The sequence below is a fragment of the Pteropus medius genome, unplaced genomic scaffold, assembly GCF_902729225.1.
Source record: "Pteropus medius unplaced genomic scaffold, Ma_sr-lr_union100, whole genome shotgun sequence".
Taxonomy (NCBI): Eukaryota; Metazoa; Chordata; class Mammalia; order Chiroptera; family Pteropodidae; genus Pteropus; species Pteropus medius.
In genome coordinates, this window is record NW_024346667.1 from 459,257 (window position 1) to 479,861 (window position 20,605).

At 40.8% G+C, this 20,605-nt stretch overlaps 1 long non-coding RNA gene across 3 annotated transcripts in view; it reads right to left on the bottom strand.

Annotated features, from left to right (window-relative positions):
• The window catches only part of LOC120613212 (uncharacterized), a 406,248-nt gene that overhangs the window by 309,204 nt on the left and 76,439 nt on the right, over positions 1-20,605 (bottom strand). The window lies entirely within an intron of this gene.

The window sequence follows — 20,605 nt, forward strand, 5'->3', positions numbered from 1 at the left end:
AACCAGAGTCTCCTGTCTGCGGCTGCATTCGACCTGTGCTGATGTCACGCACCACGTTGCCTCTAATTCATTATTTTCCCTTTTCACTCACAGTCTCCTGTTCTCCCATAGGCTCACAGGAGACTGTGAGTGAAAAAGAGAAAATAATAAATTAGTATTATTATAAAAATTCTTTTGACCTTTCAGACCCCCGGACCACACTCTGAGAACCGCTGTTCGGATAGATGCCCCTCTGCGTGCAGTCATGGCAAGATGAATGTCCCCAAAACAGGAGATAGCCAGCACCTGAGAAGCCTGGAGGAAGGATGAGTGTCAACGAGGGCAGCAGTGGTTGAAAGTCTGTCTAGGAAGCGGTTAAAAACGCTGCCCCTAACCCTCATCTTAGCTTGCACAATCAGGTGACTCTCTCTCTCCATACTGGCAATTTACTGAGTGGCTAAACACCAGATACGCTCCAAACGCAACAATGCCCTTCTAAAACAGGAAAACTAGGTGAAATCATGCATAAAGTGTGATGAGATACCCCATTTCCCCTGCCCCAATCAGCAATTAGAATCCCGGCAGCCTAGATTGTTATCCATCCCCCAACACGCACACCCTAAAAAAAGAGATTGGGTAATTTTTCTCTGAGGAAACTGAACAACCCAAGAAAGAAAGACCTATAAATACTGAGAGTCGGGCTATCCATCAATGAAACAGCGCCAACCAATTACCCTAAATTAAAGCCCACAGCTTGACAAGTCCCGCCTCTGCACACACAGTTCCAATCAGCTTTTGATGCATCGCTGTTCATTGTTAAGTGACAGTCCAAGATCACTAAGCCAGACATTTGCAGAAAGCATCCAATGGTGAAAAATATAGACAAAATAATAAAAGTGGAATGATAGGACAAAGTGTTAAAAAGAAAAAGGAATATTCATCAAAGAACTTCTGAGAGGTTGAAAACATAAAAGCAGAAAATTAGAAATCAATAAGAGTTTTGGAAGATGAAGTTGAGGAAATCTCTCAGAAAGTAGATCAAAGAAAAACTGAAAACAAAAATAGAAAATATAATACTTAGAAAACCAGAGAATCAATACAGATTAAATATGTAACTTATATGGACCCAAAAAAGATAACTGAAAAAATTATCAAAAATGTAAAAATAAAAACTTTGCAGAATTGAAGTGCTTGAGTTTCCAGGTTAAAAGAGCCCCTCACATACCCAAGAAAATACACAAATATATGAAGAAAAATAAAAAAGCCCACACATAGATTTTAAACCCCAGAATACAAGGGATAAGCAGAAGAGCCTAAACATTTTGAGAACTTTTTTACAAGAACAGGGAACACGTGGCAATGGCGATTCAGAATGGCATCAGACTTGACAATGACCCTAAAAACTCCGTGATGATGGAGCAATGTCTTCAAAATCCTGAAGGAAAAACGATACACATCTAGAAGTCAAAGCCTAAACGGCCGTTCGGCGATGTAGATAAGTTAAAGACATGTTCACAAACGCAAAATCTGAAAAAAGATGACTTCACAGGCAACCTTTTCCTGAACGCTACTAGAAACTGTAACCCGGTGAAAAGAAGTCGTCAACCGAGAAGGGAAAAACACGGAACACGGGTTGGAAGATGTGGCGACCGGTCTTCAAGAAGGACCCAGCTGAGCCCCTCACCCACATAGTCACACTCTTGCACAGTTCCCTCTCATACTGGACAGGAGTTGGTTGGTGTGGCCAGTAGAAGGTGGCAGAAGGAGCAAGCTATTACTTCTGAGATCAGTTTATAAGAGATACCGAGCCTTCCATCTTGGTTGCTGTCTTGTGCTCTTTCTTGAGTCACTCACTTTGGGGGAAGCCAGCTGCCACGATGTGAGCAGCCCTGTTTAGTGCAGGACTAGTTCCTCCAGGCAAGAACCACATGACTAAGCTTAGAAGCAGAGGTACCAGCCCCAAGTCAAGCTTCAGATGACTGCAGCCTCCTTAGAAACTCAACCAGAACTACCCAGCTGAACTGTTCCTGGATTCATGACCCACGGAAACTATAAGAAAACAAGTGTGTGTTGCCTTAAGCTGCTAAGCTCTGGGGTGATTTGTTACACGGCAATAGAGAACTAATACACAGGGCATCCAATCCAGAAGAGAAGTGAAAAAAATACCCTAGATAATGCTACGCAGCCATCTTAAGAGAGCACAAAGTGCAGACTCGAGCACGGAGGACATCGCCCAAAAAGAGTGGAAGTGACAGGTCACCTTCTGAATTTTACAGTAAAATTGTGTTCTCTTACTTTAATGCGAATATACATTCAGTTACCTTTGCGAATACTTCCATTTCAGACTCAAGTGTTAATGGGTACACAGAAAGTTAAGCAGAATTAAAGACGGACTGATTATCAGCTCTAGAAAAAAAGGATTGTTCAAGAAAGAAAAAGTAACTAAAAAACATATGTAGCCCAACTCTGAACAATACAGGTATGTATAAAATGACAGTAATAGAGACACTGGACACTGACTAACCCCAAAACTATAATAATTCTATTGACAGTATGAAAAAAAACAAAGTATGTGTAGCGGTGGGGGGTAGTGGTAGGCTGTGTGGTTTAAGAACGCTGAAACTTAGCTTCTGGAGTAGGAATCAATAGATAATGCATAGTATGGAGAGATCAAAAACTTGCAGTGTATGAAATTCAAAGGTTAATACCAGGAAAAGAGCTAAAGGAATTAAAAGCGGTCGACTGAGGAGCAGAAATTGAGGGTAGGGAGGAATGCAGCCATATAGAGCTCTTCTACCATAAGCTTTATCGTTCTCTTTGTCTTAAAAACAAAATGCTTTGATTGAAATAAAATTTTAATTTGGCAGTATTTACCTCTCAGAGGACAAAAATCAACAAAGTACATAATAAATCACAAAATAAAAAAAAAAAATTTTTATATGCATCAATAGCCACCAGAAGATGCCAAAAATAGAAATGTGAAGTGTGATTTCCTCTGGGAGGCAGGGTTGGGAATGGAGTTCCGAGACTGACTGCTGTGTTACAAACCACCCCGGAGCTCAGGAGCTTACAACAAAAAGCATCAGGACTTAGAAATACAACAATGCAGGGTTTGGCAGAAAAAGTTTGTTCCACACTTAGGCTGGTGGGATGGGTCAGCTGGGGCATCAGTGACACTCCACCCAGACCTTGTGTCACAGCTACGAAGCCTCTGAGTGCCAGGTCTCAAATTCTGACTCCTTGTGCTCTGTCTCAGTCTCACACTAAATTTCCAATGTGACCGTGTTCATTCATGCTGTTTTGCAAACTTGCTGTCAGCCCCAAAGAATAAGGAAGAAAACCATGGAGATTAAAGAGAGGCCAAGGGCCACGAAAGGCGAAAAGTATCCTGAAGGACCCCACTCCGCCTGGAGCTGAAGTCTAGAAGCCTCTACCGGAAAAGCATTGGCTATGAGATGGTTCCTTAACCTGAGGTCGCCCTGCTTGGCTTTCCTTCAGAGATCTACACTACAGGGCGATGCTGTACATGAAGCAGCCATGTCTCAGGTTGTTCCTACACGTTTTCAAAAAGAACCACAGCCACCCCGGTCTACCTCATGTCTCCACAAGACCTGAGTCTCACACTCGAACAGCCAGATGGGTGACTGTAAACCTGCCTGTCATGACACAGGCCTGCCAAGAGACAAGCAACTCTAAATCAAATCTAAATCTAAATCTTTGATACTGTCCCAAGACAGAAAGAAGCTTGGCTCCTTCGTCTCTAAAGTCAAGCAACTGAATCAGGTTGGGTGACTGTTAAGGTTGGACAGTGATGACATTTTTTCAGGGCTGCATCTGAGAACATCCCATTGCTTTGACGCTGGGTAATGAAAACAATATAGCATATTATAGTATGTGGAATAGGTCTTTCTTATTGAGAAATTGTACTGTGGCTTGTGGTGACTTCAAAACTGGTTTTAGATTTTTTTTTTTTTTTGCTTTGCTTTTGTTTGAAACTCTGCTATAGTAATAGTAGAAAATGTAAACAAGGCTAGAGGTTTTCTATTCCCTCTTTGAGTCATGATTGACAATTACAACTGAGAAGAGATACAGCAAAGATGGGGTAATACCAAGGCCTTATCCTCTTCCTCTTGAAAGCCGTTTTCTAAACTTATTCACATTCTCTCCGTCAAAGATGTTTACATATAATGAAATGACCAAAAAAACAAAAAACAAAAAGGCTAAAAAAAACTATTTGTTTAAGCCTCTTCTTCAGTTTACTTTCCTTTATTCAGACCCTGTGAGATGTCTACTCTTTTATATGTGTATCTAAAATTTAAAGAGAATTGTTAACCTGAAATTTCTAAATATACAATATGTAAATTAATTAATCAAGAGCTGGCATTACATTACAGAAGACAAAAAGACGTTTCCACCAAGAAACCAGTATACTTTTCACCTCTAAATTTCTGTATCATTTGTCTAATCAGAAAATATTGAGGAGGTGTGTCTCAGGTACTCTTCTAGCCCCTGGGGCGCATGGCAGTGTTCTGGATGTCTACTGCTGTTAAATGAGAGAATTCAAAGTTTAGCGGCTTAAAAAATAACAATTACTTTACTATCATGCGACATGGTTCTGGAGGTGGACTAGGATAACCTAGGCAGTTGTCTCAGAGTCTCTGATGCAGCTGCCATCAGGTGGTGATGGAGCCTGGAGTTATCACAAAGCCTTCCTCAATCACATGGCTGGCAATCGATGCTGGACCTCAGCTGGGGCTGTCGCTGTAACAATTAAATGTAGCCTCTTCTTGTAGCCTGGGTTTCTTCACAGCGCGACAGCTGGGTTCCAAGACTGAGGCTCCCAAGAGGACCAGGAGGAAACCTATATCAGCTTTTATGAGTTAGCCTTGGAAATAACACAGCATCGCTTCTGTCAATAGTCTCAGGCCTGTCAAGAGTCAAGGGGAAGAAGCAGACCCCACACACACGTCTCCCAACGTAGATGTGTCAATGTCACATTCTAAGAAGACAAAGCTCTTGTTGCGGCCATCTTGGAAAAGTCAATCAGCCGTAAGAAGTAAACAAAAATACAAAGTCTCTGCCCTCACGTGTATGTTTAGGGACAGGAGAGCCTGGCAACAAACGTATCAAGAGACAAATATAGGAAATATCGGGTGATGATATTTTTCTATGAAAAATAGGGAAATCCTCTCTTTTATGGAGAATGGTCACAAAAGCCTTCTTGACAAGGGGCCGTTTGAGCCCAGATCCTGGAGCAGCGGAGCAGCGGAGCAGCTGAGCCATGGAGATCTTGGAGCAAGAACCTACGGGTGGGAGGAAGAGCAAGTGCAGAGATCACCAGGGGAGAGAGGACTTCTCCCTGCGAATGACCGGAAAGCCACTCTGATTAGAGCGGTGGCAAGGGCTCAGGGAGGCAGAGAGGTCGCCAGGGACCAATCTCACAGGGCCTTTGGCTACAGTGATGACCGTGGACTTTGCTCTGGGTGACACGGGAGGCCATGAGGGGTTTTTCATAGGGAAATAACCAAAGTGACTTGCATTTTAATAGGATAACTCTGGCTGCTGTGTGACAAATAGAAACACAGCGGCCAGATCTAGGGTGACAGTGAGAGATCAAATTAAAGACTTTTGCAATCAGCCAAGTGTGAGGTGATAGTACCTCGAACAGAGTGTTACCAGTGGAGGTGGTAAGAAATGAGCAGGTTCTGACGCTAAAAATATCTAACACTGTTTTTGGGGGTTTGTTTGTTTGTTTGTTTGTTTTGCATTTGGATAACATCATATTTATTTATCTAGATATTCAAGCCTGGGCTTAAATAATAAGTGTTGAAAGATAAAAATACATCAGTTATCATGGGGCTGCATATCGCAAGCAAATGTTCTTTTTACATAGCATTTGGATCATCTCAAACACTGGGAAAATTTTTCCTTCTACGACTTTAATATTTTTCCCTCCGAGGACACAGTGTAGTCCACATAGCCAAAGTGAAATGCAAAATGAAGGCAATCATCACTTAGGCCAAAAAACATTTGACTGAAATATCTCGGCAATTGAAGAAAAGTGTTTTAGGGGTCCATGTGATCGAGGTAATCTCTTCAAATTTCCACTTCTCTTTACATATGCAGATAACTAGCAGCTGGGATGAAATTCATGGTTAAGGAAAATGTCACCCCTGTGAGGTAAATGGCTTCTTGTAGTCTAAGAAAGTAAATCACTCTTCAGGGTCCCAGGCGCCCTAAAGGAGGTCGCTGCCTCCCACAAGTCAGATCACATTATTCCCAAAGACTTTTACATTCGTGCCTGTTCACTGAGCACACAGTAAGGACAGTTAGGCAGCTCTTAATAGATTATGGGTTATTTCCTTATTATGTCTGCTAAATGGCGATGCATCTAATCATTGTTTATCATGTAGGGAAATTTCATGAGGGCTCTCTGGCCTAGCCAAATCCCAAAACAGGATTCCCCATTTATTCCCTTATGCCGTCACTGAAAGTTAGTTGAACCAATTAAGGAGTACATAATAAGCCAATTACTTGTTCCTTACTTTTCTTAATGAGCGCATAAGGAGTGCCTGCTCAAATTACAGCACACTTGATAAGAATCTTCCCTATGCTACCACTACGATTTGGCGTTATTTCATTTCTTTCAATATCAGCGACATCAATCCAGCAGCTGAGATCTTCCTCTGAGATTCCGTAGGAATTGAACCTGTCCTTACAAGATAATCATTCACCCTTCAAGTCCAGCATAAGGTTCAGGAGTCTGAATTGCTGAGACATGGCTGCTCAGCTAAACTAAGCTGAAGCCAAACCATATCCTGAAGATGGGGCACCTCCCTGGGGAATCAGCTGACACTTCTGATAGAAGGGCTTTGGGTTCTACGTTTCCAAACCTATACCACCATCTTGCAGCCGCCAGAGGTTCAAAACTGTGTTCTGTTAGGCGCTTTTGGCCATGATCCTCCACCAAGATCGAGCATGCAAACGAGCAAAACCCATCCAAGATGAAGATTTTATCCCTGCGTTATAGGGAAAGAGAAACTCTTGGGCTACTGTAAGACAACCAGCTCTAGTATCCAAAAGGAGAACAACAATCTTTAAAAAATATATATATAGAAATAGAGTAGGAAATTTTCGTAACTTTGTCAACATTTATTTTCACCAAACAACTCATTAAATCACTATAAAAATCAATGCATATGGTCGGATATGACAGTTTAAATTCCAGAAAGACTTACAAGTCAAGTTAAACTCATAATACATAATGTAGTTTGGTGTCTCATCCATGAATTACAACATTTTTATTACATCCCCACTGCAAATTACCAACTTGTTCCCTGTCCCGCCGATCTCTTGATTAAATGAGGCATTACGAAAATATATTATGGTGAGGGATGACTCCATCATTTGTCTCAATTATTTCGATATCCTTATTTAAAACTTCATCACTAGAGCAGCTGACCCCAACTGAACTGTTGACTTAGCAAAGTGATAGCAGCAGAAATAAAATATAAAAAAAATTGGGGGCTAAAAAGGCCCATGCTCCATAGTCATCATCTTGCTGGGTCTAGTAGTATCTTTCTCTAATATTTGTGTGCCTTCGATACTTTTGGTGTCCCTTTTGATCACTTTAGTTTCTTCTCTTCAAAGTTATTCTTGCTATATAGGCCTTATTCCCATGCGTCCAACTGAAGGGTATTTTATTATTCTGTGTCTTACACTGATAATGGGGCAATAACTTGTACCTATCAACTTTCCCCATAAAATGGCTTAATGTCTTGAAACAGTGGCAATATGTCAGCTGAGGGAGTGAATCAAGTAGATATCATTTCTCATATATCAGAGACCCACAGTGCATTAGTCCCTTATAAGGAACTTACTCAAAAATTAGCCTCTTTTAGAAACTTAGATTCTAAAACTAAAGGACACAAATATTTCAAAATATAAATAAGTACCTATATGTTGATCAATTTAATAATTTTCTTTTCATTTGCATTTATTTTGGATTAAAGTGGTTTATTTACTTTTTCTAGTTCCAAACAAATACATATTTGTTGTAGAAATTTTTGAAAATATAAAATCCTAAAAACTGAATGCGACAAGCACCCACCATCCTAATACCCAAAGATATGGAATGGTAACACTTTACAGTTTTCGCAATTCTGAGGGAAAAAAAATAGTTTATTAATAGCAGAATTTTTCTCAAGAAGAAAATCATTTTCATTTAGGAACATATCTAAATAGATATGTTTGATTACAGATGTAAAGTCCACAAGGCTTACTTTGAATCTCTAAGACAAGACAAAAAATATATATATAATGGTTTTCCCTCAAAAATGGACAGGAATCGTACCCTAGGAGGAGAAAGGAGGAATTAAAGGCAAGGAGGACCACCCCTGGCATGGCAGAAGGAATGACCAGTACATTTTAAGGCAACCCTATCTGAAAGGTAGAACAGGAATGTCTTCATAGAAACAATGACCACAGACCCTCTGTCCCTCCAGTCAACCTCCCTCAACCCCCAAATCTTCAGTAAAGTCTGCGATACACAGCATCTTAAATTGGTGGGATTTGGGGGAGAAAGACATTGGATAAGGGCAATAGGCAGCAAGATAACATCATTCAGGAAAAGAAACAGCATCCAAAAGAGCAAAATGCAGGCTGCAAATCAGATTTGGAACCAAAATAGGGACTCACAGCCAGAAGTGATTACCAAAAAAAAAAAAAAAAAAATGTCACTTCCCTGGGATCCTAGAGAAAATGAAGAAACTTGAGTTTTCCACTGGGGACATAAAACAAATTTTATGTAAATATCAAGGACAGATGGCCCCCAGCAAACTGGAAGTTTTAGACCTGATATCTGAGTGACATTTTTAAGATAACATGGAAGCTTTAGATAGGGGTGAGGGTGATGATGATAATAATGATAATGATGATGATGCAACTTACAGACTTAAAGGTGGATGTGGTGGAGAAAACTACAGGATATTCAAAAAAGACTATTCAGTCAGTCAAGCAGCCAAATAAAATTCCAATATGTGCCAAGCACTTCCAGGTCGATAGAACACAATCCTAATTGCAGCCAGTTTTCAGATCTGGTCCCATTAAGAGATTCTGAACCCACTCTCCCTAGCCCCAGCTAGCTCTTTGCAAAATCTGCGGCATTAATTACATATTAATGAGGGAGGAATACTGAAGGCGGTGGAGAACGAGATAGCCTAAGTATAAATCCATTTGCATTATTACCATGTGTTCTGCCTGGAGTGCAGGTAAAAAGGAGTATAGGAATATAACCTTTCGTTCACAGATTAAACAACAGAGGTGGTACCAACTACAGTTCAGTAATCAGGGGAGGGAAAGTCACCAGAAGTTAGAAGACTCAGCGATGTTTGGGGACTGAAGCTAGACTTTAAAGAATGTCAATGTATAGAAAGAAGGGAAGGAAGAAAGAAAGATGAGGGAGGATCATTCCAGGCTGGACGAGGGTTGTTATGGCATGGGGGATGGGCAACAGAGAAGAGAAACCCATCAAACAGAAAGTTCTAGCTCAGGCTGGAAACCCAGAGGCACCTCAGATTATGAAAGCTAAAAAGAAGACTGAGTTTCGATTTATGAGGAAACGGAGACCAGTGTAGATTCGTGATCAGGAACTGCCATGATGAACGTGCCATATGAGAAAGATCAGTTTTATTTAGTTAGAGGGATAAAACACGGTCTGGAGAACACAGAAGGTTGCTACAGTAATCCAAGTTCAAAGTGACGAGGGGTATGACTAAATGGGCTCAGTAGTGCCATCTTCTCCTGTGAAAACGGCTGTATTTACCAGGCGCCTGCGAGTAATTACACAAAGGAACAGGAATTTAAGTGCCTACTTCTGTTTTGTTGTCCTAAATTCCAATGGACTGACAAGACTAACAGGCCTCATAGCACAAGGCGGAGTTGGGGGGAGGAGGCGGAGAGGGAGATAGTGAGCAGTCATGTGGCATGAAGACTTTAAGAAGAGAAACGAGCAGACCTAGTGTACTCATTTCCTGTCTCTGCTGCAACAAATGTTCACAAGCCTAGTGGCTTAAACCACACAAATTTATTACCTTATGGTTCTGGAACTACATAAACTACATGCTCAGTTCACTCATTGGCCAGGACCTTGTCATCTGGTCACATTTAGCTGGGAGCTGAAGGTATGTGGATCTGAGACGGGCCGGCCAGCCAATGGTGTCTGTCACATCCCACAGAACTACTTCCTTAGAGGAAATAGGAAGCTTTCAGATGGAAACAAATCGTTGCTTTGCAATCAACCACCAAGAATGAGAAGAAGGAGAGGAAAGTTTCTTGGTATTTGATTCATTTATGGGACATCAGAAACTATTACCTAGTGAAGAGGTGGCATGTCTTTCCCCAGAGACATTTAAGGATTTTCGATTGCAGTCAAGTAATTTCTCTCCTACTAGAAAGCAAAGAAATGGACAAGGAAGCCCCCTGAGTTGCCATTTAATCCCAATCTACGTCTCTGGAATGTTAGGTTTCTAGCTCCTCAGAACTGCTCAGGAAAGAAGCTCCAATTATAGGAATGAGGCCAAGAGTGAAAAACTGCAAGATATTTTAAAAACTAAAGATACCGAAATAATCCTAGGATTACATCAACATTGTGAATGACTTGACGTAATGTCATTTTGTGTTTCAACGGCAAATTTAGGGTCAATACCACCTGTAATGAGTCAAAATCCACACGGGGGCTTCCTCCATTGGACACGTAAATCCAAGATGAAAATTTTTTTAAAAAATCACAAAATCTTTCGAGAATGTAGTTACTTAAGAGAGGATATCATCATCCCAAATATTCAGAGAAGACAATCCAGCTGAAAGAGAAAACGTGTATGTGCGAGTGTGTAAATGAGGGACAGAGAGAACTGGAAGAGGGGAGCAGTAAAAAGAAACAGAAGTGCTTTCTATAAATAAAACTCTGAAAACACTGCATTCCACCTGTGCAGAAATCATTGAGAGCAGTGATTTTTTGCTGTGGTATTTTGCTGACCCAGCAAGATATCTGGTTAGCAAATCTCCCGACTACATAAGAACACACTGTCAAATTACTTAACTTGCTATTAGCCTCAAGAAGCAGAGGTTCTCGGCAGCCTCTTTGCTAGAGAGACAAAGCTCTCGTTTTTGAGCTCTCGTTCACTTCTCTTCCTGCAGCAACTATTCCTTCCCACTCCTCCCTGATCTGGCAGAGGCTTCCTCTTTCCACCCTCAGCTCCGAACCCCAGTGTACCCACTTCTCTTTGTCCCAGAACCCGCAATCTGAAATGCGTTTGCACAGACTGAATATATTCAAGTGATTCTCTCCCATAATCCTCTTGTCTACTAGGCCCACATAATTTACAAAGAGGAACTCAGTGAAAGTTTCGATGTAGTCTGTGCCGTATTCAACTTAATGCAATAAATATTTATCGAGTGCCCACCTAGAATTATGCTACACACTATGCGGAATATAAAAGAAATATATAGCGCAGTCCCTCCTATCAAGGAGTCTGCAATATTCCTGGGAATAAAATTGAATCCTGAAGTAATTACAGGATGCAACATAGTCTAGAGTAACGCAATAAACTTATGTAACCAAGACCAAAATATAAGCCGCAGACAACATTGCATTTGGTCAGAGCAGGCAGGATGGAGCTACAGGGAGCAGTTCAGAGAGGATATGGAACTTGAGCTTGTCCTTGAGAGACGTGTGGATCTGGCTGAGTGCAGGAGCAGAGAAGGGTCCTTCGGGCAGTGGAAAGAGTGTAAGATCAGAGAGAAGAACAGCAGGCCTGAAGTATAAGAGGGGATGTGAAGAGGCCAGCCTCACTAGAGAAAGGGAAGTGGAGGCCAGAGTTCTGTTACAAAAAGCTGGATTCTGCCTCACACAGGGCCTTAGCAAAGTCATTCAACTGCTCCAGCTTCAGTTTCCACTATGGTGAAAATGGGCGTATCGGTGCCAATAATTTAGGGTTGTTCTGAAAGACAGAGATAATGTGTATAAAGTACTTTGTGGGTACAAATAGATGGAATCCTTTCTGAGTTTCATTCATTCAGTAGCTATTTGCTGAATGTCTGCTCTGTACCAAACACCGTGTTCATCACTAGGAAAATGAGAACAAAAACACACAGTTCTAATTCTCCAAACGTGAACAGGCATAGTCTAAAACAATAGAAGCAGCAGCAACTTAGGGCCACATACACTCGGAGTTGAAGCACCTTCTCACCGTTTACTAGGTATATGAATTTGGGCAGCTTCCTCATTCTGAGCCTCGGTTTCGTCATCTATATTATTGGTCTAACACTATGTACCTTATAGGTTGATTTGAGCTTTAAACACAAATATGTAAAGAAACTAATACATGCCTGAGAACTGGAAGCACTCAATAAATGGTCTTGGTTTTATAGTAGAAAGGCTGGCATGAAAAGTAATCTTATAACAAGAACTAAATGACTAGAAGTAAGATAGACACTGTTTTCACAGATGACACAGTCCCTGAACTGAGATTTAAACAATGAATAGGATGTGCTGAGTGGCCATGTATTGGGAGGACATTCCTGAAAGAGAAAAGAAATAGCATGTGAAAAGGTACAGGGACCGTAAAGGGACCGGCATCTAGGACAGGCAGGGAATTCAGAATTGCTAGATCAGAAGTTCAAGGCAAAGAGTCCAGGAGATGAAAGTGGTCAGAGAGACAGGAGCCAAACTCTGAAGAGCCTAGAATATCACGGAAAGCGACATCATCAGTTCTCTGTATCATGAAGGGAGAGGGGCAGGAAAAGCATCAAGGAGGCTATTGAAAAAATCCAGGTGAAACAGGAAATGGAAAAGACGGAATAATGATTGAAGATATTCAGGAGTTGTTTCCAACAGAATTTGGTCACGACTGGGTTTTAGAGGAAAGATAATCGAAGGATCTAGGATGCTGCTCTGCTCTTGCTGGAAGGTGATGCATCGCTTGTGATTGACAATACAGAGGGGAAGTGGGTTTGGAGTAAAGATTATATATCCCGTCTGGTACGTGACGAATTTGGGATGCCGGTGGGACATCCACGCAGAGATCTGGACATATTGTTCTGGAGTGAGAGTGGCGAACTGAGCTGGCTGCGGATGTGAAGCTGGAAGTCACTGCCCTGTACGAATGGCCGTTAGCCACGAGAACGGACTCGCCCAGGGAGGACGACAGAAGAGGCTCAGCTCCCAAGTTGGGCCGTTCCGACCTCGCCTTAACAAATGAGCTGCTCCAGTAGATGACACTTGAATCCTTTGTGGGGGGCAGGGGGGGACCTCAGCAGTAGAGTACGCTCGGGTGTGCCCAAGGTCAAAGAAACCCGTTTTCTGTATGATGTTAAGTTTCATTTGTCTGAAAGACATGAGAGGGAGGTGCACGCGAGCAGCTCTTGGATACTGAAGAGCTACATGCAGCAGGACAATTACAAACACACTGTCTCTGGAAAAGTACTTCATTTACAAAGCAGATTTGACAGCTCAAGTTGCGTTTTGGCAGAGCGCTCCTGCCTGGCCCCTGTGCGACCTGGTGAGCTTCGATTACGGCCTGGATGCTAGCTCTACCACAGAGACCCCCTAAAAGGGGAGTGATAAATGTAGTCCTGTCAGGCTTCATTCCCTGGGTGGCCTTGAATCTCTGCTGTTATCTGTTACTCTGCCAGGCCTGACAGTGATGAACACAAGGCAGGCAGCTAACGACACCCCAATTCATTACCGAAAAGAAGGGAGAGCAGAAATAAAGGGAAGGTGACTGCCATGCGGAAGCTTCGCTCACATCAGTGCCATCTTCCTCCTGCGGGTCTGAATGGTGAAGAAATGATGGAGCCCATTTGTCTCAAGCAAGAGTCTTCACGATGCTCAGAAGAGAACAAGTCACACGAAGCTTGCCTGCGAATCTGCACGCTGGCCTCTTCGTGGCAAAGCGCTTCGCAGGCCTTACAAATATATGAAAAATCATTTCTAGGACCTGATTTTTTTTTTCCAGTCCACTCTTACTCTACGAAAACATTTTTAAAAAAATCAAAGACACATAAAATCATCAATCTATACTGCGTGTCCATGCTAAATTTTTATTCACTCCAGGAGAGTACACAGTTTCTCTCCGTGAGATTATATTAAGCCTATGACTCCGCAACAGCAAACATTTTAGGCAAGTCTAACCATCGCTTCTCATAACAGACGTTGATATCTCTAAGTGGTATCTGGTTCCCCCCTACACAATATTTCATGAAGATTTTTGTTTCAGCTAGTTTTTGTCTGACCTCACAGGAAATGAAAGCCTTTGCTTCGTGGCCACCTTTTTCCTATTAGTAAGACTCCCTGTGACACCTGAAGACACTGAGCATGTTCAATAAATATACCTTGAATTTAACACCCAAGTAGGACAAGACTTCCCACCTTAATCCAGGGTGTTAATCAGAGCACTGCCTCTGTGGGACATTAAGAGAAAGGAAGTTTTAAAAAAGAGAGGGGGAAAAAATGTTCCATGGTCAAACAGATTTGAAAAACCCTCGCTTTATTTCTTCCCTGCAGACTTCTTTTCCTCCAGGACTTTTTCAGAGTCTTTAATACACTAATGTACATTTCGACTCCCCTAAAGCAAATATTACCTGCAGGATTTCCGATCTATTTTCTCCTGCTCAGAATATTTTTATAAGATATAGATCTAGACCAGTGTTATACAGAACCGCACTTTGGGAACTGTTGGTCTAGACTTGCCCACAAACCCCATCTTCTTACTCATTTATCCTATTAATAAAGCAAAATGATTGTCAAACTATATTCTAAGTATCTGGCAGAGTGAGACAGTCCGAGAGTCGAATAAACACTAAAGAATACGTGGTTCCTGCCCCCAAAGCAGGCATATATCTTGCCCTATATCCTGCCCTCAGATATTCTGCCTTTTATCTCTATTTCTCTCTCTAAAAAAAAGCAGCAGCAGTAGCAACATGGAGTAAAGAAGATGCTGAAGCAGAGTAAAGGCAATAATTTTAAATACGGGACAAAAGCAACAGGGATGATTAATTCATGAATCCTATCCTTGTTCTTTCTAAACACAGTAGCGTAAGACATTGCCATTTATTTTGAGAGCCTTTTTTATATAAGTATGAACGAGAGTGGTCAGAACTTCAGAATACTTCAAAACTACAGCATAATTTAAAAAACAAAAAAGTGCCAAATCTTAGAACGAGCACAAAAGGATTCATTTCAATATCGTGAGACATCTTATCTGTTTCTTGTTATGTAAGATATACACACATTAGCAGAATTTCTCATGTTGACCATTAAGTTTCTTCTAATAAAGTAAAGCCACTAGTTACGTTCAAAATAACTTAGCTGAGGCAATCTGAAGTCTGGGCTTCAGCACAAACAAAACTTAAGAGAAATGAACTAACTAGCTCTGAGTGTTTGTTAATTAAGCCACGGAGGACAGAAAAAAAACATTAAAACAAACTGGAATTTTTCATTCTTCAAAGAATTTTAAACTACTATCAAAAGCAGCGTGTAAGTGGCAAACTTGGAATGACTAGAAATGGACTATCTAGACTCTTATGATCCTTTTCGTCTTTAAAAAGTAATCGGAATTCAGGTGTGAAGAACCGATCATCCAAGAACTAAAGTAATATCTGAGAGAGACTAAACCATCATTATAAATTAGAAGTGGCCCATCATTCATTTCCCTGCTACCTTCTCTCCAGGAGAAAGCAGACTCTCTGAAAAAGCTTACTACATTCTTTCCTCGTGTGCTCCAGGAATTCAAAAGCTGATCATGATTATTTCCAAAATAAAGTACAAAGAAAGACACTTGCAATTTTCTTTCCCTGTTCCCAGTGGCAGATTATTTGGATCCAGACCTCACAGAATTCATCCCAGCGATGGGATGAATGTAATTCTGTTTTTTAACGGAATGAGGTTTATCTTTCCACCATATCCATGTAAAATTCTTTCTTTCCGATTTCCTACAACCGTGTGCCTTTCTACCTTTCCTGCAAAGGCATTTATTTCCGTCCAGCTAGTCTGAATTGTTTCGTTGCTTTGCTACCCACTGGTGACAAATATACTTCTTCATTTCTCAGTCTGCTGAGAGCTGGAGGATGGATGGGGGTGAAGAAGAACTGGGACCAACGGTGCAAGGAGGAGATTCATCTTACTAGTCTTTGATTCGAGCGAATCACCAGGGAGATGATATTTTAAACTCTGAAAGAGTTCTTGGAAGTTTCCAGAATTTCTCCAGAGACGCAGATCAATAGACCAGAATAATCAAGAAAAGGCAGCGAGTTTGCAAATGCCACTCACTTGGTAGGATGTTTTACTTGATTAAGCAAAAGGCTTTTAATGGAATTATTCCAACCCAGGGAAAGAAGGAGCAAATCAACCCTCCATGGAAATGCCTCCAAATTGGAGCTGAAGATAAAAGAAAAGGTGACATTTAATTCTGATCTCTCAACACGGACGTAGGTGGCACTTGTTTATGTTGTTCAGTTGATGAAATATTTCCCCAAGTAATCAATGCCCTGTCCACTCGAAATAACGCATGATGATACGAGGGTCCAGGGCCCCATAATTTTGCCAATGACTCGCCTCTTTCAGCTGGAAATAACTGAAAATGAAGTCTGCCTGATTGCTGTGAGGCCTCCTTGGGCTTCTTTGATGTTTAAATCTTAGTGCGGACAGTTCAGAGCTCAACTCTCCTCAGTGAAGCAGAGTGATCTGTCCCATTACCCTGAACCAGGCATAAAATTTCAAATTTTTAAAGCAAAACCTAACTTTTCAAAACAACAAAGAATTCACACATGGTGGGGGTACAAATAAGGAGCAAACCCTCCAGCTCCCAGGAACACTTCCCAAAATGGCCCTTTTTACCATTTGTCAATTGTAAAGCACACAGATCTCTGGGCGCACAGGACTTCCGCTTTCTAGAAGGCCCTCTACTCGACGCCCCAAGCTCTGTACCTACAGCTCCCGTGAGACCTGGCTCCTTCTCAGTCACTCTGCCCTCAATTTGATGTGCTCGGCTGGTGTTCTCATCCTCTCTCTCTCCTCTCTGCTCCATCTCTTCCTCTGCCCTCTTTATTCTTCTTCATCTCCCTCCAGGTGCCATTCTTCTCTGGTTATGGCAGCCACTTAAGCATCCCTGGGTGCTCACACTTGGTTTTACCTGGCAGGGGGCCACAGAAGCTGCCCAAGAGAAAGGTCGATCCTAAGAAAGTCTAGAAATCTGAGCTGGAACAAAGCATTTCTTTACCTCGGTCAAGAGTCTTTTCCTTAGCCTGAGCTGCATATGCTGTGTTGTTAACGTCTATCAAAGGGGGTTCATATCTCAGGAATCACTGGAAAGTTTCAAACATAATTGATGGCTGGTCAAAAGAACATCCACAGCGTGATAAGCCGCAGAGAGGGAATGTGCTGAGCCGGTTCGGGATTGCCTAGCTGTGCTTTTCAAATTCCTTTCATTGCAATCAGCGACAGAAAGCACTGCGGGGTGAGAACAAGCCAGGACTTTGTGGAATGTTCTTAACTGCTGGTATGTAATCCATACAGCCAGTGGTAGCAGCCCGAGGATAAAAGATTTAAAGAAATGGAGACACGAGAACTGGTTTTTTTGTTTTGTTTTGTTTTTTTTTTTTGAAAGATATCTTGGAAGGGAAAAAAAGAGTGAGAACAGAAAGATTTATGTCAATCCATTGGGAGTACTCTGGAAATCTCTTTGATGAAGGATTGAGATTGCTTTGAAGGAGGACTTTAGTGAAGCAAAAAGTGAGTGTGGTGCCCAGGGACTCGGGTTGACTGGATCACTTATCAGTCTTCCTGACTTGAGCTTCCTTTTTCTTGCAAATTCTGTTTGCTACCAAACTCCTAAATGCTGCTTTACAAAAACATTCTCCTTCTGAAGAGGAGGCTTTTATTTAGCCTTAGTAATTAGTAGAAATCTGACTGGTGGAGCATATGGTAAAAGACAAGAATCCGGAAAAGAGAGTAAATACGCGCAAACACACCGCAATATAACAAGTAAAAAAAAAAAAATTAACCGTTATGCACCTCTTTTCTTACTATGAGTTCAGATTTCAAATACGACACTGCAGAAGAGTTGGGACAAACCCAGTGAATATCATGGGGAGACAAAAGTGGTTAGCCGTTTCTAATGATAGGGGAATCGTGGCTGGGTACAGACGGCTTTGGGAGCAAGAAGTAAAGATGGTCTTGGCTAGAAAGAAGAGAACAAAAAACAGAGAGGTTTGAACCGTGAAAGAATTTGCCTGGAACTGGGAATACAAAAGCTTCCTTTAAACAAGTGAAACTACCAGTACAGGTACTATGAAAGAAAGCCTTAACAGAAAAAGATTTTCTGAAAAAAAAAAAAAAAAGCCAAGGAGGAAAAGAAACAAGTAACAGTGAATGACATAATAACTGGAAAAGGACGACTGCTGATAATCAAGGAAAAGTCAAAACTCTGGGTTGCCGATTCTAACACAAGCTGTCAACTGAAGTTGTGCTTAGGATGTTATTATAACCATTCTTTTCTATCCTTGTCTGCTGTGACCATAAACTAATGAAGCGGATTTGTTTTTCAGATTGCCTAAAACTATTTTTTAGGTAAAATTGGCATATAATATATTAGTTTCACATGTACAGCGTAATTCTATATTTCCATACGCTACAAAGTGATCACCGTGATAAGTCTAGTGACCATCTGTCTCCATACAACTGACCCTTTTCCTCCATTTCAACCACCCCACAATCTGGTAACCATCAATCCGTTCTCTGTATCTATGAGCTTTGCTTTGTTAGTTCATCTGTTTTGCTTTTTAGATTGCACATATAAGCAAAATCATATGGTATTTATCTTTCTCTGTCTTATTTCGCTTAGCATAAAACCTTCAAGGTCTATCCATGTTATCATAAATGGCAAGATTTATTCTTTTTATGGCTAAATAATATTCCGTTGTATATATACTACATCTTTATCCATTCATCCATCAATGACACATAAGTTGTTTCCAAATCTTGGCTATTGTAAATATTGCTGCAATAAACATAGAGGGGCATATATTTTTTTGAATTAGTATTTTGTTTGCTTGAAATACCTAGAAGTGGAATAGCTGGATCACACTGTAGTTATATTTGTGGTTTTTTGAGGAACCTCCATACTGCACCAATTTACAATCTCTCTAACAGTGCACAAGGGTTCCCTTTCTGCATTTTCCCCAAAACTTATTTCCTGTCTTTTTGATAATAGCCATTCTAACAGATGTGAGGTGTATCTCATTTTGGTTTCAATTTGCTTTTCCCTGATAATTAGTGATATTGAACATCTTTTCATGTTCCTGTTGGCCATCTGTATGCATTCTTTGGAAAAATGTCTATTTAGATCCACTGTCCATTTTTAATTAGATTGTTTTGTTTGGGGGGGATTGCTATTGAGTTGAGTTCTTTACATATTTTGGATATTAACCTTATCAAATATTTGATTTGCAAATATTTTTTCTCATTCTGTAGGCTGCCTGTTCATTTTGCTGATGGTTTCCTTTGTTGTGCAGAAGCTTTTTAGTTTGATCTTTGAATATAAAAGGGAAGCTTTTATATTTCTAGTTCCAGGCAAATTCTTTGATGGTTCAAACTTCTCTATTTTCTTCTCTCCTTTCTAGCCAAAACCATCTTTACTTCTTGCTCCCAAAACCATAGGTACCCAGCCATGATTCTCCCATCAATAGAAACAGCTAACCACTTTTGTCTCCCCATGATATTCACTGGGCTTGTCCCAACTCTCCTGCAGTGTTGTATTTGAAATCTGAACTCATAGTAAGAAAAGATATGCAGTTTATTTTTGATTTGGTTGCTTTTTTTTTTTTTTTTTTTTGGAGTCAGATCCAAAAATTCACTGCCGAGAACGATGTCAAGGAGCTTACTGCCTATGGTTTCTTCTAGGAGTTTTGTGGCTTCGGGTCTTACATTCAAGTCTTTAATACGTTTTAAGTTAATTTTTGTGTGTGATGTAAGATGGTGGTCTAGTTCCATTATTTTGCATGTGGCTGTTCAGTTTTCCCAGCATCATTTATTGGAGAGACTGTCCTTTCCCCTTTGTATATTCTTGGCTCCTTTGTCATAAATTAATTGACCGTGAATATGTAGGTTTATTTCTGGGCTCTCTATTCTGTTCCATTGATCTACGTGTCTATCTTTATACCAGTGCTATACTATTTTAATTACGTTAGCTTTGTGATATGGTTTAAAATCGGGACATGTGATATTGCCAGCTTTGTTCTTTGTCAAGATTGTTTTGGCTACGGGTCTATTTTGTGGTTTAATACAAATTTTAGAATTCTTTGTTCTAATTCAGTGAAAAATGCCATTGGAATTTTGATAGAAATTGCATTAAGTCTGTAGATTGCTTAGGGTAGTCTGGATATTTTAACAATATCAATTCTTCTAACCCATGTGCATGGACTATCTATCCATATATAAGCTATCGTCACTTTAAAAATAATTTTTTTGAATATATTGTTCTGTTTGGGTGTGTTCACTGCCCCGTCCTCCAGGCTGCTGATCCATTCCTGGCTTCATTTGTCTCTAGTGTATTCTTCAGCCCTGTGACTT